Source organism: Bubalus bubalis, chromosome 12 (assembly GCF_019923935.1).
Source record: "Bubalus bubalis isolate 160015118507 breed Murrah chromosome 12, NDDB_SH_1, whole genome shotgun sequence".
In the NCBI taxonomy this organism is placed as follows: domain Eukaryota; kingdom Metazoa; phylum Chordata; class Mammalia; order Artiodactyla; family Bovidae; genus Bubalus; species Bubalus bubalis.
The window spans coordinates 45914883-45932647 of NC_059168.1; the positions used below are offsets into that span (position 1 = coordinate 45914883).

At 42.6% G+C, this 17765-nt stretch overlaps 1 non-coding gene across 1 annotated transcript; it reads right to left on the reverse strand.

The window, feature by feature from the left end:
- Positions 1-15558: 15558 nt before the first annotated feature.
- On the reverse strand, positions 15559-15664 carry LOC112578308. Its single transcript, XR_003102600.1, has one exon. It is a non-coding gene; the product is annotated as a U6 spliceosomal RNA (small nuclear RNA).
- Between the last annotated feature and the right edge of the window lie 2101 nt (positions 15665-17765).

Consider the following 17765-nt stretch of genomic DNA (forward strand, 5'->3'; position numbering starts at 1 on the left):
TGGACAAAACACTGTGACATGGTCCCTATCACTTACAACTTGTAAGTGCTCTTTATGGAAAGGCTGGACTGAACAGGCAGAGAGATGCTGGTTTTGTCTGGGGATCTAGTTCCTGATATAGGTCACATGCATTTTTCTGGGTACATTTACTTTTCTTTTTTTTTAAATTATTTATGACTGTGCTGGGTCTTCATTGTTGTGTGTGGGCTTTCTCTAGTTGCAGCGAGTGGGGGCTATTCTCTAGTTCTGTGAACAGGCTTCTTATTGCAGTAGCTTCTCTGATTGCAAAGCATGGGCTTTGCAATGAGGTTGGGCTCAGTATTTGTGTCCCACAGGCTTAGTTGCTCTGTGGCATGTGAGATCTTCCTGGACAAGGGATCCAACCAGTGTCCCCTGCCTTGGAAGGCAGATTCTTAACCACCTGATCAGCAGAGAAGCCCTATATTTCTTTTATTTGTTTTTAGCCACACTGAGTGGCATGTGGGATCTTAGTTTCCCGACCAGTGCTCAAACCCACACCCATCTGCATTGGAAGCGTGCAGTCTTAACCACTGGGCCACCAGGGAAGTCCCTGGGTCTACATTTTTCTTAGGGGCTGACAGGGTTTTTGAATGCTGCACTTGGTAAGAAATGATAAAATGAAAATTGCTCACCCGTGTCTGACTCTTTGTGACCCCATTGACTGTAGCCCGCCAGGCTCCTTGGTCTGTGGAATTCTCCAGATAAGAATACTAGAGTGGGTATCCATTCTCTTCTCCTAGGGATCTTCCTGATCCAGCAATTCAACCCAGGTCTCCTGCATTGCAGGCAGATTCTTTTCCATCTGAGCCACCAGGGAAGCCCTTGAGAAGAAATGATAAGGATGTTATAAAGAAAAATGATGCTATGAATCTAAGATGTAAGGGACAAATTTCTCTGATAACAGAAGTATTTCCTTCCAAATTTCAGGCTTCAGACTGCTTGTCTCCTGGCTCATCCAGGATGCCTGGTGCAGTGGACACATAGCAGCTCTTTCCTCTTCCTTCTTCCCCTTCCCAGCTAGCCCAGATTTCCAATGGGGACTTAAGTGATCCCAGCTCTAAGCTGATTAAGAGAAGCCAATTCTACCCTTCTCTGGGGTGGCTCAGATGATAAAGAATCTGCTTGCAAAGTAGGAGATTTGGGTTCTATCCCTGGGTCAGGATGATCCCCTGGAGAAGAGAATGGCTATCCACTCCAGTATTCTTGCCAGCAAAATCCCATGGGCAGAGAAACCTGGTGGGCTACATCTCGTGGGGTCACAAAGAGTTGGACACAACTGAGAGACTAACACACACCCTTCTCCCAGATGGACCTGTGAGCAAGTATGGTCTAATCAAAGTGAACGTCAGGACTTTGGCTGGGAATTCTAGGGCAAAGAGTTTTCTGCTGTGTGATTATTAGCACAGTGCAATGGGAACCAGGTGGCCCTGGGTATCCATCTGGGAGTTCCAAGCCTTTAACCAAGGATGCCACTAACAGCGCAGAGCCCAGGAAAGAAGCAGGTCCTTGAAATGTCATGGAGCTGCTGGAGGAAGCCTCTCTATGGACTTTCTGTCACCGGGGCCTAGGAATTTCTTTTATTGTTTGAGTCACGTTTCCTATTTCTTGCCACAGAAACCATCCTCAGTGGTACCCTTGGGATACCTGTCACCCGAGTCTTTGATCTGAGCTTTTTGTCTCTGATGTAGAGGGAGACAGAATTCTAGAACCCCTGGGCTGTTGGCTCCAGGGACGAGGCAGCCCTGACCTATTTATCCCAACAATAATCCCGGCAGAGGTGGACCCGTCCTTCCCAGAGGTGTTCGTGCTCATGCTCAGTCCCTCAGTCATGTCCAGCTCTTTGAGACTTCATGAACTGTAGCCCACCAGGCTCCTCTGTCCACAGGGTTCTCCAGGCAAGAATACCAGATTGGGTTGCCATTCCCTTCTCCAGGGATCGAACTCAGGTCTCCTGGGGAAACTCTTAAAGAGAAGCCTAGGTACCCTATGCTGTACTTAGTTACTCAGTCGTTCCTGACTCTCTGTGACTCCATGGACTGTAGCCTGCAGGCTCCTTTGTCCATGGGGATTCTCCAGGCAAGAATACTAGAGTGGGTTGCCATGCCCTCCTCCAAGGGATCTTCCTAACCCAGGATTCAAACCCATGTCTCCCATATTGCAGGCGGATTCTTTACCATTTGAGCCCCCAGGGAAGCCCAGAAACTCTGTAAATAATCATAATTGTCCTGTTCCCCCACTTCCTTCCCCCAGCCCCACCTAGGAGTACAGCAGATCAAAGGGTTGCCTTCTCTTCCTGATTTTATCTTCTGTAGCTCCTTCCCTTTGGGTCTCAACAGATGATCCTGGGGTTGTGACTTCCAGATCCTATTAGGCGCCTTTCTTCTTATCAGTTTCAGACAGACCCATGCCTGCCTGTTCCACCCAGTGTGGGCCTCTTTGACATGACGGAGGAGGAGGGGGGTGCCTCCCATGTCCCAGATTCCACTTGGGTCTCTTTTGTTTCTTTCCATTCAATCACTCAATAAGATAAAGTATCCTCTGTGAAGAATAGAAAAGAAACTGAAAAAACAAGAGTGTAAACTGATTAAAGGTTCATTCAAAACTACAATAATGAAAACAGTTTGGGATTCTTTTTTATATAGTCTAAGAATAAACATCAAATAACTGGAACTGAATAGAAAGTTCTGAAATGTCACCAAGTGTATATGATATATAAGAATGTATTTTGTGGTCTAGATAGTATTTCAAATCATTTCAGGGGAAGGATAAATCAGTGGTTGTCAATTTGAGGTGATTGTGTTTCCCAGGGGACCCTGGGCAACGTCTAGAGGCATTTTTGGTTGTCACAACGGGTATAATGCTACTAGAATCTGATAGTGATCAGAAATGTTGTTAAACATCCTGAGTGTACAGGACAACCCCCAAAGAATTACCTGGCTCCAAATATCAGAAGTGCCACTAGTGAGAAACCTTGGAATAAATGAGATATTTGGAAGAATCATTCAGGAGGAAAAAGAAATATGAAATTAGATTCTGAATCATATCATAACAAAATTAATTTCAAGTTAGGTAAAATATAAATTTTTATAAGTAAAATCTTTAATAAAATTTATAAGAAAACAGAAAAATTTTTATCCTTATTGTGTAAAGACTTTTTAAAACCACACAAACAAATCTAAAACAATAAAGGAAATACTGGTAGACTTCATCCTATAATCACGAAAAACACCATAAGATCATCAAGGCACTATAAAAAATACCAACTAGAGTTGCAACAAATGTGACAAAAATTAACACTTTTTCCCACACTTTTTTCTTCTTTTTCAGATTATTTTCCATTATGTGTTTTAAAATTTAATTTTTGCATATTGGAATATAGTTGATTTACAATATTGTGTTAGTTTCAGTTGAACAGCAAAGTGATTCAGTTACGCATAAACATACATCCATTCTTTTTTTAATTCTTTTCCCATACAGGTTATTACAGAATATTGAGTAGAGTTCCCTGCGCTATACAATAGGTCCTTGCTGATTATTCCCACACTTTTATCACCATTGGAAGAAATGAAACATCATTTTACAATGATTTTTCCCCAACCTTATTGAGGTATGACTGAAAAAAAAATTGGACATATTTAAGGCTTACAGTGTGGTGTTTTGATACATGTATATCTTGTATGGGCTTCCCAGGTGGCGCAGTGGTAAAGAATTTGCCTGCCAATGCAAGACATGTAACAGACACACCGGTTCGATTCCCTGGTGGGGAAGATCCCTTGCAGAAGGAAATGGCAACCAGCTCCAGTATTCTTGACTGGAAAATTCCCTGGACAGAGGACCCTGGTGAGCTATTGTCTATGGGGTCACAAAGAGTCGGACATGACTTAGCGACTGAGCACACACACATACCTTGTGTAATGATTACTGCAGTCAAGCTAATTAACATATCCAACACCTTCATGTGTGGAGGAGGTGGTGAGGGGAGAGCCCTTAAGATCTACTCTCAGGAATTCCCTGGTAGTCCAGTGGTTAGGACTCCACGCTTTCACTGCCCAAGTTCAGTTCCTAGTTGGGGAATTAATATCCCACAAGCTGTGGGGCATGGCCAAAAAACAAAAAAAATTCTACCCTCAGCACATTCTAAGTATGTGATCTATGATTAATTATAGTTGTCATGCTTTATATTAGCTCTCTAGAACTTATTCATTTTATATTTGAAAGTCTGTACCTTATGACCAACATCTTCCCATTTCCTTTACTCCCAAGTCCCTGGAAAACACCATTTCTTGTTTCTGTTTTCCCAAGTTCGACTTTTCAAGATTTTACTTATAACCGATAGCATGCGATATTTATCTTTCTGTGTCTGGTTTATTTTACCTTGGGTAACACCCTCCAAATTCATCCATATGATTGCAAATTACAAGATTTCCTATTTTTTACAATTAATTTTTTTTGGAGCATAGTTGATTTAAAATGTTGTGTTAGTTTCAAGTGTACAGAAAAATAAATCAGTTATACATATTCATATATCCACTCTTTTTAACATTCTATTCCCATATAGGTCATTGAGTAGAGTTCCCTGTGCTATTCAGTAGGTCCTTATTAGTTATCTGTTTTATATATAGTAATTCAGTTCAGTTCAGTTCAGTCGCTCAGTCGTGTCCGACTCTTGATTACCCCATGAACCACAGCACGCCAGGCCTCTCTGTGCATCACCAACTCCCAGAGTTTACACAAACTCATGTCCATTGAGTTGGATATGCCATCCAACCATCTCATCCTCTGTCATCCCCTTCTCCTCCAGCCTCCAATCTTTCCCAACATCAGGGTCTTTTCAAATGAGTCAGCTCTTCGCATCAGGTGGCCAAAGTATTGGAGTTTCAGCTTCAACATCAGTCCTTCCAATGAACACCCAGGACTGATCTCCTTTAGGATGAACCGGTTGGATCTCCTTGCAGTCCAAGGGACTCTCAAGAGTCTTCTCCAACACCACAGTTCAAAAGCATCAATTCTTTGGCGCTCATCTTTCTTTATAGTCCAACTCTTACATCCATACATGACTTATGGAAAAACCATAGCCTTGACTAGATAGACCTTTGTTGACAAAGTAATGTCTCCGCTTTTTAATATGCTGTCTAAGTTGGTCAGAACTTTCCTTCCAAGGAGTAAGTGTCTTTTAATTTCATGGCTGCAGTCACCATCTGCAGTGATTTTGGAGCCCCCAAAAATCAAGTCAGCCACTGTTTCCACTGTTTTCCCATCTATTTGCCATGAGGTGATGGGACCAGATGCCATGATCTTAGTCTTCTGAATGTTGAGTTTTAAGCCAACTTTTTCACTCTCCTCTTTCACTTTCATCAAGAGGCTCTTTAGTTCTTCTTCTCTTTCTGCCATAAGGGTGGTGTCATCTGCATATCTGAGGTTACTGATATTTCTCCCAGCAATCTTTATTCCAGTTTGTGCTTCATCCAGCCCAGTGTTTCTCATGATGTACTCTGCATAGAAGTTAAATAAGCAGGGTGACAATATACAGGCTTGACGTACTTCTTTTCCTATTTGGGACCAGTCTGTTGTTCCATGTCCATTCTAACTGTTGCTTCCTGACCTGCATATAGGTTTCTCAAGAGGCAGGTCAGGTGGTCTGGTATTCCCATCTCTTGAAGAATTTTCCACAGTTTGTTGTGATCCACAAGGTCAAAGGCTTTGGCATAGTCAATAAAGCAGAAATAGATGTTTTTCTGGAACTCTCTTGCTTTTTCGATAATCCAGCGGATGTTGGCAATTTGATCTCTGGGTCCTCTGCCTTTTCTAAAACCAGCTTGAACATCTGGAAGTTCACGGTTCATGTAGTGCTGAAGCCGCGTGGAGAATTTTGAGCATTACTTTACTAGCATGTGAGATGAGTGCAATTGTGAGGTAGTTTGAGCATTCTTTGGTGTTGCCTTTCTTTGGGATTGGAATGAAAACTGACCTTTTCCAGTCCTGTGGCCACTGCTGAGTTTTCCAAATTTGCTGACATATTGAGTGCAACACTTTCACAGCATCATCTTTCAGGATTTGAAATAGCTCAACTGGAATTCCATCACCTCCACTAGCTTTGTTTGTAGTGATGCTTCCTAAGGCCCACTTGACTTCACATTCCAGTATGTCTGGTTCTAGGTGAGTGATCACACCATCGTGATTATCTGGGTCATGAAGATATTTTTTGTATAGCTCTTCTGTGTATTCTTGCCACCTCTTCTTAATATCTTCTGCTTCTGTTAGGTCCATACCATTTCTGACCTTTATTGAGAGGTCTTTGCAAACCATCTTTGCATGAAATGTTCCCTTGGTATCTCTAATTTTCTTGAAGAGATCTCTAGTCTTTCCCATTCTATTGTTTCCTCTATTTCTTTGCATTGATCACTGAGGAAGGCTTTGTTATCTCTCCTTGCTATTCTTTGGAATTCTGTCTTCAAATGTGTATATCTTTCCTTTTCTCCTTTGCTTTTTGCTTCTCTTCTTTTCATAGCTATTTGTAAGGCCTCCTCAGACAGCCATTTTGCTTTTTTGCATTTCTTTTTCTTAGGGATGGTCTTGATATCTGTCTCCTGTACAATGTCACGAACCTCCGTCCATAGTTCATCAGGCACTCTATCTATCAGAACTAGTCCCTTAAATCTATTTCTCACTTCCACTGTATAATCATAAGGGATTTGATTTAGGGCATACCTGAATGATCTAGTGATTTCCCCCACTTTCTTCAATTTAAGTCTGAATTTGGCTATAACGAGTTCATGATCTGAGCCACAGTCAGCTCCAGGTCTTGCTTTTGCTGACTGTATAGAGCTTCTCCATCTTTGGGTGCAAAGAATATAATCAATCTGATTTCGGTGTTGACCATCGATGTCCATGTGTAGAGTCTTCTCTTGTGTCGTTGGAAGAGGGTGTTTGCTATGACCAGTGCGTTCTCTTGGCAAAACTCTATTAGCCTTTGCCCTGCTTCATTCTGTACTCCAAGGCCAAATTTGCCTGTTACCCCAGGTGTTTCTTGACTTCCTACTTTTGCATTCCAGTCTGCTATAATGAAAAGGACATCTTTCTTGGGTGTTAGTTCTAAAAGGTCTTGTAGGTCTTCATAGAACCATTCAACTTCAGCTTCTTCAGTGTTACTGGTCAGGACACAGACTTGGATTACCGTGATATTGAATGGTTTATGTTGGAAACAAACAGAGATCATTCTGTTGTTTCTGAGATTGCATCCAAGTACTGCATTTCAGAGTCTTTTGTTGACTATGATGGCTACTCCATTTCTTCTAAGGGATTCCTGCCCACAGTAGTAGATATAGTGGTCATCTGAGTTAAATTCACCCATTCCAGTCCATCTTAGTTCGCTAATTCCTAAAATGTCAACATTCACTCTTGCCATCTCCTGTTTGACCACTTCGATTTGCCTTGATTCATGGTCCTAGCATTCTAAGTTCCTATGCAATATTGCTCTTTATAGCATTGGACCTTGCTTCTATCACCAGTCATATCCACAATTGGGTGTTGTTTTTGCTTTGGCTCCATCCCTTCATTCTTTCTGGAGTTATTTCTCCACTGATCTCTAGTAGCATATTGGGTACCTACTGACCTGGGGAGTTCATATTTCAGTGTCCTATCTTTTTGTCTTTTCATACTGTTCATGGAGCTCTCAAGGCAAGAGTACTGAAGTTGTTTGCCATTCCCTTCTCCAGTGGACTACATTCTGTCAGACCTCTCCACCATGACCCAACTGTCTTGGGTGGCCCCACACGACATGGCTTAGTTTCACTGAGTTAGACAAGGCTGAGGTCCATGTGAAAAGATTGGCTAGTTGTCTGTGATTGTGGTTTCAGTCTGTCTGCCCTCTGATGCCCTCTCTCAGCGTCTACCATCTTACTTGGGTTTCTCTTACCTTGGACGTGGGCTATCTCTTCATGGCTGCTTCAGCAAAGCGCAGCCGCTGCTCCTTACCTTGGATGTGTGGTATCTCCTCTCGGCCAGCCACTCCTGACCTTGGGCATGGGGTAACTCCTCTTGGCCACCGCTCCTGACCTTGGATGTGGGGTAACTCCTCTCAGCTGCTGCTCCTGACCCTGGACGTGGGGTAGCTCCTCTCGGCCACCACTCCTGACCTTGGATGTGGGGTAGCTTGCCATGCAGCCGCCGCTTGTGTATTGCCAATTCCAATCTCCCAGTTTATCCCTCCCCCTACTTTTCCCCTTGGTACCTGTAAGTTTGTTTTCTATATCTTGACTCTATTTCTGTTTTGTGAATAAGTTCATTTGCACCATTTTTCCAGATTCCACATATAAACTATATCATATGACATTTATTTTTCTCTACCTGACTTACTTCACTCAGTATAACAAGGATTTCCTTTAAGGCTGAAAAATATTTTATCATATATATATATATATTTACCCATTTTATTAGCGTTGATAAAATATCTCACAATTTCTTTATCTGTTCATCCATGGACAGACACTTCTGTTGTTTCCAGTATCTTGGCTATTGTGAGTAATATTGCAATAAGCATGAGAGTGCACCTATTGCTTTAAGATACTGATTTAATTTCCCTTGGATATATACTAAGAAGTAGGATTACTGGATCATATGGCAGTTTCATTTTTAAGTTTTTGAGGAACTTCCCTACTGTTTTCCATGGTGGCTTTACCAATTTACCTTCCTACCACAAGTGTAGAAATGTTCTTGTTTTTTTAAAACCTCATCAACACTTGTAATCTCTTGTCTTTTTGATAATAGCTATTTTAACAGATGTGAGATATCTCACTGTGGTTTTGATTTGCATTTCCCTGATGGTTAGGGACGTTGAACAAGTTTTCATATACTTGTTGGTCATTCATAAGTCTTCTTTAGAGAAACATCTATTCAGTTCCTTTGCCCATAAAAAAATAATTTTATTTATTTTTGGTTGAACTGGGTTTTCATTGCTTTGCTCCGGCTTCCTCTAGTTGTGGCGAGTGAGGGCCCTTCCAGGTTAGGTGCACGGGCTTTAGTATTTGCAGCACCCAAGCTCAGCAGTCACGGCTTGTGGGCCCTAGAGTGTGGGACCGGCAATTGTGGCATACAGGCTTCGTTGCTCTGTGGCATGTGGAGTCTCCTCAGACCAGGGATTGAACCCGAGTCCCCTGCATTGGCGGACAGATTCCTGTCCACTGTACCACCCTGGAAGTCCCCTTTGCCCGTTTTTTAAATTGAATTATTACTGTTTCCAGTTGAGTTGTATGATTTCTTTATACATTTTGGATATTAACCCTTTATCTGATACATGGTTTGCAAAGTTTTTCTCCCATTCTAGAGGCTCCCTTTTCATTTTGTTATTTGTTTCCTTGCTGTGCAGAAACTTTTTAGTTTGATGTTATCCCCTTTGTTTATTTTTGCTTTTGTTGTAGATGCTTTTGGCGTCATCAAATAAATCATTGCCAAGATCTGTGTTGGGGGGACTCATTCCATATATTTTGTTCTAGAATGTTCATTGTAGCATTTTTTAAAGTCTTTATTGAGTTTGTTACAATATTTCTTCTGTTGTTTATATTCTGGCTTGTTGGCCTGGAGGATGTGGGATCTTAGCTCCCCCACCAGGGATCTAACCCATACCCCCTGCGCTAGAAGGAGAAATCTCAGCCACTGGATCACCAGGCAAGTCCCTCTAGTATTGTTATAATGGAGAAAAACTAGAGGAAGCCTCAGTGCCCAAAAATCAGGAATCAGTTTATTCAATGGAATACCATGTGGCCATTAAAGATAGTGTAATAATAGTGTAAAAGAATATTTCTATTGGAAAAATGTTTACTGTTTATTCAGAGAGAAAATATTTAAAATGTTGTATTAGGGGACTTCCTTGGTGGTCCAGTGGCTAAGATCCTGCACTCCCAATGCACAGAGTGAGGTTTCATCCTTGGTCAGGGAACTAGATCCCACATCACAGCAACTAAGAGTTTGCATGCCACAGCTATGACCTGGTGCAGCCAAATAAATATTTTAATAAGTTGTACTAGTATCATATTTTTGTAAAAGAAAAAGTACATAGATGTTTGTGCTCAGTCACTCAATCATGTCCAACACTTTGTGACTCCAGCCCACCAGACTCCTCTGTCCATGGGATTTCCCAGGCAAGAATACTGGAGTGAGTTGCCATTTCCTTCTCCAGGGGATGTTCCTGACCCAGGGGTCATACCTGTGTCTCTTGTGTCTCCTGCATTGGCAGGTGGGTTCTTTACCACTAGTACCACCTGGGAAGCTGCTACACATATGTTTACATATGTGTAGAAAAAAAGTAGAAAAAATTCTACTCTACACATGAGTATTCTACTCTACATATGAGTAGAAAAAAAGATATTTGAATAAAGACACTAAAAATTGATGGGATCATTTCTGGTTGGGGGAATTGGGTCATGGGATTTTTTTCTGTGTGTTTTCAAAAAATTCTAAAAACATCTGAATAATAAATGTTATTTCAAAGCTTCCAAGCAACGTGGTTGTAAAACACTCACCAGGGATGGATTGAGTGTGCTCCTGCTGCTGCTGCTAAGTCACTTCAGTCATGTCCGACTCTGTGTGACCCCATAGACGGCAGCCCACCAGGCTTCCCCGTCCCTGGGATTCTCCAGGCAAGAACACTGGAGTGGGTTGCCATTTCTTTCTCCAAAGCATGAAAGTGAAAAGTGAAAGTGAAGTCGCTCAGTCATGTCTGACTCTTAGCGACCCCATGGACTGCAGCCCAACAGGCTCCTCCATCCATGGGATTTTCCAGGCAAGAGTACTGGAGTGGGGTGCCATTGCCTTCTCCAGAGTGTGCTCCTAGGTGTCTGCAAACTTGGCCTCTGGGATTGGGCAGCCCCTTCCCCTCCTTCTCTGTGGCCTCCTTTTTCCCACCGACTAAATGTGGGTGGATGAGCTTAGAGTCTCAGATGTCTACGGTTTGCAGTTGCTGTTGTGGGCTGACAAGCCCTGTGAGGATTTGTGCCAAAGCATTCACTCATTCTTGTTATCCATTAATAGCATGTGGGACGCACATGTCTCTGACAGATAACTTGCCTTCAAATGACTCACATGTATGTCTATTCCCTCCTTGGGCCTCTGCTCCAAAGTAAACATAAGGTAAAGGCCTCTGGTGTGTGTGTGCTCAGTGGTGTATGACACTTTGTGACCCCATGGACTGTAGCCCCCTGCCAAGGCTCCTCTATCCATGGAATTTCCCAGGCAAGAATACAGGAGTGGGTTGCCATTTCCTTCTGCAGGAGATCTTCCCAACCCAGGGATGACCCTTGTCTGCTGTACTGGCAGGTGGGTTCTTTACCACTAGTGTCACTTGGGTGGTTCAGCAGTCAAGAATCTGCCTGCCAATGCAGGAGACAAGAGTTCAATCCCTGGGTTGGGAAGATCCCCTGGAGAAGGAAATGGCAACCCAATCCAGTATTCTTGCCTGGAAATTTCATAGACAGAGGAACCTGGCAGGCTACAGTCCATGGGGTTGCACAACAATTAGACACGACTGAGTGACTAAACCACCACTACCACCAAACATGAAGTAAAGAGGGGACAGGGCCCATCTTATGTTTTTTTTTTTTTAAAACATCTGTTACAATTTATTTATTATTTTTGTTTATTTTCATTTTATTTTGGGCCATGCTGTTTGGTATGTGGGATCTTAGTTCCTCAACCAGGAACTGAACCCACACCCCCTGCATTGGAAGCATGGAGTCTTAACCACTGGACCACCAGAGAAGTCCCAGGGGCCATTTTAGAGCCCAGCAAGTTGAATCCAGGTGGACGAACATTACCTGTGTGTGGTGTTTTTTTGTCCAGGGCTGCTTGAATTGGCCTTTGCTAACCCCAGGGCCTTTGTATGTACAGGGGACCCAGAGCTCCTATTTATTTATGTATTATTTTTATCAAGTGAAATTGTTAACAGTTTTTCTTTTTTTGATTGATGTATCATTGATTTACAATGTTGTGTTAATTACTGCTGCTGCTACTGCTGCTGCTGCTAAGTCGCTTCAGTTGTGTCCGACTCTGTGCGACCCCATAGACAGCAGCCCACCAGGCTCCCCTGTCCCTGGGATTCTCCAGGCAAGAACACTGGAGTGGGTTGCCATTTCCTTCTCTAACGCATGAAAGTGAAAAGTGAAAGTGAAGTCACTCAGTCGTGTCCGACTCTTAGCGACCCCATGGACTGCAGCCTACCATGCTCCTCCATCCATAGGATTCTCCAGGCAAGAGTACTGGAGTGGGGTGCCATTGCCTTCTCCAGTGTTAATTACTGCTGTATGGCAAAGTGACTCAGTTATACATATACATACATTCTTTTTTATGTTCTTTTCCATTATGATTTATTACAGGATATTGAATATAGTTCACTGTGCTCTGCAGTCAGACCTTGTTATTTATACATTCTATATATACTACTTTGCATCTGCTAAATGCAAATTCCCAACCCATCTGTCTCCCACTTCCCCTCCTCCCCCTTGGCAACCACAAGTCTGTTCCCAAAGCTCCTTTATATTATTAGGTCACTGAAGAAAACCAGGCATAGACTGACATGGAGAAAGAATCTATGGGTGAGAGAAACAAAAGCAGTTTCTGGGACAGAAAAGTCCCCCAAACTCCAGGGGAGATTATCTTGCTGGTTGATCATCAGGGGTTATCTAATAATTTGCTCCAAATCTCAGATTCGTTATCTGCATTGGGTGGGTTGGGGAGGTTTGGATTCCATGGCCTTTTCAGCTGAAAAATTCCCAGACTGTTAGGTTTGATGGGGATTTTTCAAGTCCACAGTCTTTGAGGTGAGAAGACAGGGAGAAGAAGGGAAAAGAAAAAACAGGGTAATGACTTTGTCAATCCAGACAGCTGTCCACTGTGCCTTCTTGGTTTTCTAAACTGGCACTCGCCAATAGCAGTATTATAATGCAAACTCATATGTAATTGCAATTTTTCTTTCTTTTTTAAAAAAGTGTTGTCTGGAAACCCAGGCTTGAGAGGGGGTGCCATTACTTTTATTTATTATTATTATTTTACAAATATTTATTTGGCCGTGCTGTATCTTAGTTGCAGCATGCGGAATCTGGAATCTTCAGCTGTGGCACGCGGAATCTAGTTCCCTGATCAGAGACTGAACCTGGGTACCCTGTGTTGGGAGAGCAGAGTCTTAGCTACTGGACCACTAGGGAAGTCCCAATTTTAATTTTTCTAGTAGCCACATTTTGAGAAGTAAAAAGAAATAGGTGGAATTAATTTTAATAATATAACTGATTTAGCCCAATATATCAAAAATATGGGGGCTTCCCAGATGGCGGGCACAGTGGTAAAGAACCCACCCCGCCTGCATATGTAGGAGGCGAAGGAGACAAGGGTTCTATCCCTAGGTCAGGAAGATGCCTTGGAGTAGGAAACGGCCACCGACTCCAATATTCTTGCCTGAGAAATCCCACGGACAGAGGAGCCTGGCAGCCTACAGTCCATGGAGTCATAAAGAGTCAGACACGACCAAGAGACTGAGCACACACATCGAAAATATTGTGTGATGAATATATAAATCATTGAGAGATCTTATGTTTATTTTTTGATACAAAAATACTGGTGTTGGCAGCCTACAGTCCATGGAGTCATAACAAGTCAGACACGACCGAGAAACTGAGCATACACATCAAAAATATTGTGTGATGAATATATAAATCATTGAGAGATCTTATGTTTATTTTTTGATACAAAAATACTGGTGTGCATTTTACACTTAGGGCACATGTCCATTTGGACTAGCTACGCTTCAAATTCTCAGTAGCCACACATGGCTGGGGGTACCATATTGGACAGTGCAGCTTGAATCCCTATGAGGTAGGTAGGGCTTATTTCTCTCCTTATAGATGGGAAAAGAGAGGCTTAGAGGATCTACAGTGCCCCTAGCAGAGCAGAGAAAGGGCCCCATGCCCTTCCCTCTGCCCCTCAGCTGATTCTCCAATTCTACGCCACCCTCCTCCACAGCCTGAGGCACAGTCCATCCTCCTTGGAGCGCAAAGGCAAGTGGGGAGAGAGAACCAATTCACTTCTAGTGCAATGACATGCCAGATAGCGCAGTGGGGTTCAGAGCAGGGAGAGAGCTGTGAGGCCTGGAGGAGACAGGTCAAGTTATCTTTCACCAACCGAATGGCCTGGGCTGGGAGTCATGGCTGGGTAGGTCTCCCTGATAAGCTGCCCAGACAAATAGATTCCCAGAGACCCATCTCAAGGACCCATGGGCCAGACTTCCATGACCTATGACTTTCTTATCTGTACACAGAATTTCAAGTTTCACTGAGGCTTGGCCCCGCCAGAGAGGCTTAAAATGCCCAGTAGCAAGAAGAGAAGGCATCCATAAAAATAGCAAGGATAATATGAACGCTAATAGTGATGTGTGAAACCACCCAGGGAAAAGTGGTTCTGCCCTTGGCAGTGCAGTATTTCCCCCAGCATCCCTGGGAGGCACACCATTCCCAGATTGGAGGCCCTCCCCTCATGGTTCCAGTGCTGACATTCAGGGAGACCACCCCCACGCCAGGTTCCTGCCGATCTGCGGGGGGAGGGGGGAGTCTCAGAATGTCTTTTCTTGAGTGTAGCCAACAAGAGACCACTCCATGTGATCCATGAATTTAGGTGATTTTTTTTCTACCAAAGACCCTATAATGAAAGCAACTACCTATCAAACACGAACTGTTCGCCTTATGGACAAAAGTGTAAGGGGACAGAGTAGGGTGTGGGTTACACAGGGAGGGACTGTGTGGCTGAGCCAAGGAGGGACAGGACTGAGAACAGATGTCCATCTACAGAAGAATGGATAAAGAAGATGTGGTACATATATACAAAGGCATAGTACTCAGCCATAAAAGGGAACGAAACTGTATCATTTGTAGAGATGTGGATGGACCTAGAAAGTATCATATAGAGTGAAGTACGTCAGAAAGAAAAAACAAATATCTTATATTAACACATATGTGTGGAAATTAAAAACATGGTATAGATTATCTTATTTGCAAAGTAGAACTAGAAACACAGATGTAGAGAACAAATTTATGGATACCAAGGGGGAAAGGAGTGGGCTAAAGGAATCAGGAGATTGGGATTGACATACATACACTATTAACACTATGATAAAATAGATAACTAATGAGAACCTACTGTATTGCACCAGGAACTCTACTTAATGCACTGCAGTGATCTTAATGGAAAGGAAATCCAAAAGTTAGGAAATATATATAGATGTATGGCTGATTCATTTTGCTTTACAGTTGAAACTAACACCTAGTAAAGCAACTATACTTCAATAAAAATTAATTAAAAAAAAACAATTTTAAAAAGATTCTTTCCCATATAGGCAATTAGAGTATTGAGTATACAGTAAGTCCTTATTAGTTATCTATTTAATATATAGTAGTGTGTGTATGTCAATTCCAATCTCGCAATTTGTCCACAGCCTCTACCCCCAATCCTCTAGTAACCATAAGTTTGTTTCCTACATCTGTGACTCTACTTTTGTTTGGTAAAAATATGGAAAGCTTCACGAATTTGCATATCATCCTTGTGCAGGGTCCATGCTAATCTTCTTCTGTATGGTTCCAATTTTAGTGTATGTACTGCTGAAGCGATCCATCTTTTTCATTTAGAAAAGTCCCTTTAACATTTCTCTTAAAGATGGTTTGATGGTTTTACAGGCTCTTGCTTGTCTGTAAGATTTTTGATCGCTTCATCGAATCTGAACCAAAGCCTTGCAGATAAAGTATTCTTGGTTGTAGTTTTTTCCCTTTTATCACATTAAATATATTATGTCATTCCCTTCTGGCCTGTAGACTTTCTGCTGAAAAGTCAGCTGACAGACTTACGGGAGTTTCCTTGTATGTCACTTGTTGCTTTTTCCTTCCAGCTTTAATGTTCTCCTTATCTGTGTGTGTTCAGTTGCTAAGTTGTGTCGGACTCTTTGTGACCCCATGGACTGCAGCACGCCAGGCTTCTCAGTCCTTTACCATCTCCTGGAGTTTGCTCAAACTCATGTCCATCGAGCTGGTGATGCCATCCAACCATTTCATCCTCTGCACCCTCTTCTCCTCGTGCCCTCAATCTTTCCCAGTATCAGGGTCTTTTCCAATGAGTTGGCTCTTCACATTGGGTGGCCAAAGTATTGGAGCTTCTGCTTCCGCATCAGTCCTTCCAATGAATATTCAAGGCTGATTTCCTCTAGGACTGACTGGTTCTTTATCTTTATTCTTTGCCATTTTAATTATAATATGTCTTGGTGTTTTCCTCTTTGAGTTGATCCTATTTGGGAGTCTCTGTGCTTCCTGGACCTGGATGTCTGTTTCCTGTCCCAGGTTGGGAAGCTTTCAGGTATTATGTCCTCTAATACGTTCTCTGGCCCTTTCTCTCTCTTTTCTCCTCCAGGGACCCCCATAATGTAAATGTTAGTTGTTTGATTTTTGTGTCAGAGGTCTCTTAAACTGTCCCCATTTTTTAGATTATTTTTTTCTTTTTCTGTTCAGTTTGGTTGATTTCCACTACTCTGATTCTAGTTTGCTGATTTGTTCCTTTGTATCATTGAATCTACTGTTGATTCCTTCTAGTGTATTTTTCATTTCTGTTATTTATTTATTTTAAAAAATTAATTAATCATTATTTGGCTGAGCTGGGTCTTTGCTGCTTTTGTGTGGGTTTTCTCTAGTTGCGGTGAGCAGGGGGCTACTTTTGATGTGGTTTGTGGACTTCTCGTGGATGCTTCTCTTGTTGCAGAGCACAGGCTCCTGGTGGTTGGCTTCAGTAATTGCAGCACAGAGTCTTAGGTGCTCTGGGATATGTGGAATCTTCCCAGACCAGGGATCAAACCTGTGTCCCCTGCATTGGCAGGCAGATTTTTTTTTTTTTTTTAATCACTGGACCATCAGAGAAGTCCATCATTATCTTCTTGAATCTGCTTTCCCCTTGATGTTGCTCGTTTATTTTCCCATAGAAGGATAAATGCCAAATCTTGAAACTGAAATGGAGGCTGTGGCCAATTCACACACCTGGTGCTTTGCTGATGAAGATGTCCTGGGCTTGGGGTTGGCCAAGGCCCTGGGCTGGGCAGTTGGCCCTGCTCAGAGTGATGCTCTGTCTCACTCTCCTTTCCTGCAGGGAGAGTGGCGAGAGGAGAGTTACTCCAACTGCTCACTTTTGCCTGGCATCCGTTGGCACCAGGCCAAGGATGTGGATGGATGGATAGAGGCCTGGTTTGCTCTTCTCTGACACTTGGAAACTTGGCTTCCGATTAGTCATGGCCCGTATCCAAATGGGCAACAGCAGTTTCATCCTCTTCCATTGTTCACTCATAAATACCATCAAACACACATACTAGAAGAGTAAATATAACCCAGCGTATAAGACCCTCACTCAAAACCCCCTCCTCTGTTTTTTAAAAAATCAACTTTATGGACTTCCCTGATGGTCCGTTGGTTAAGACTCTGAGCTCCCAATGCAGGGGCCCAGGTTCGATCCCTGATTAAGGAACTAGATCCCACATGCCACAACTAAAAAAGATCCCATATGCCTCAACTAAGACCCAACACAGCCAAATAAATAAATATTAAAAAAAAAATCAACTTTATCGAACCCAAACCCAAATCCTAACCCTAACTTTGCATACAATAAAATGCACCCATTTTAAGTATACAGTAGGATGAGTTTTGGCAAATGTATACACCAGTGTGAATATCAGCATAATC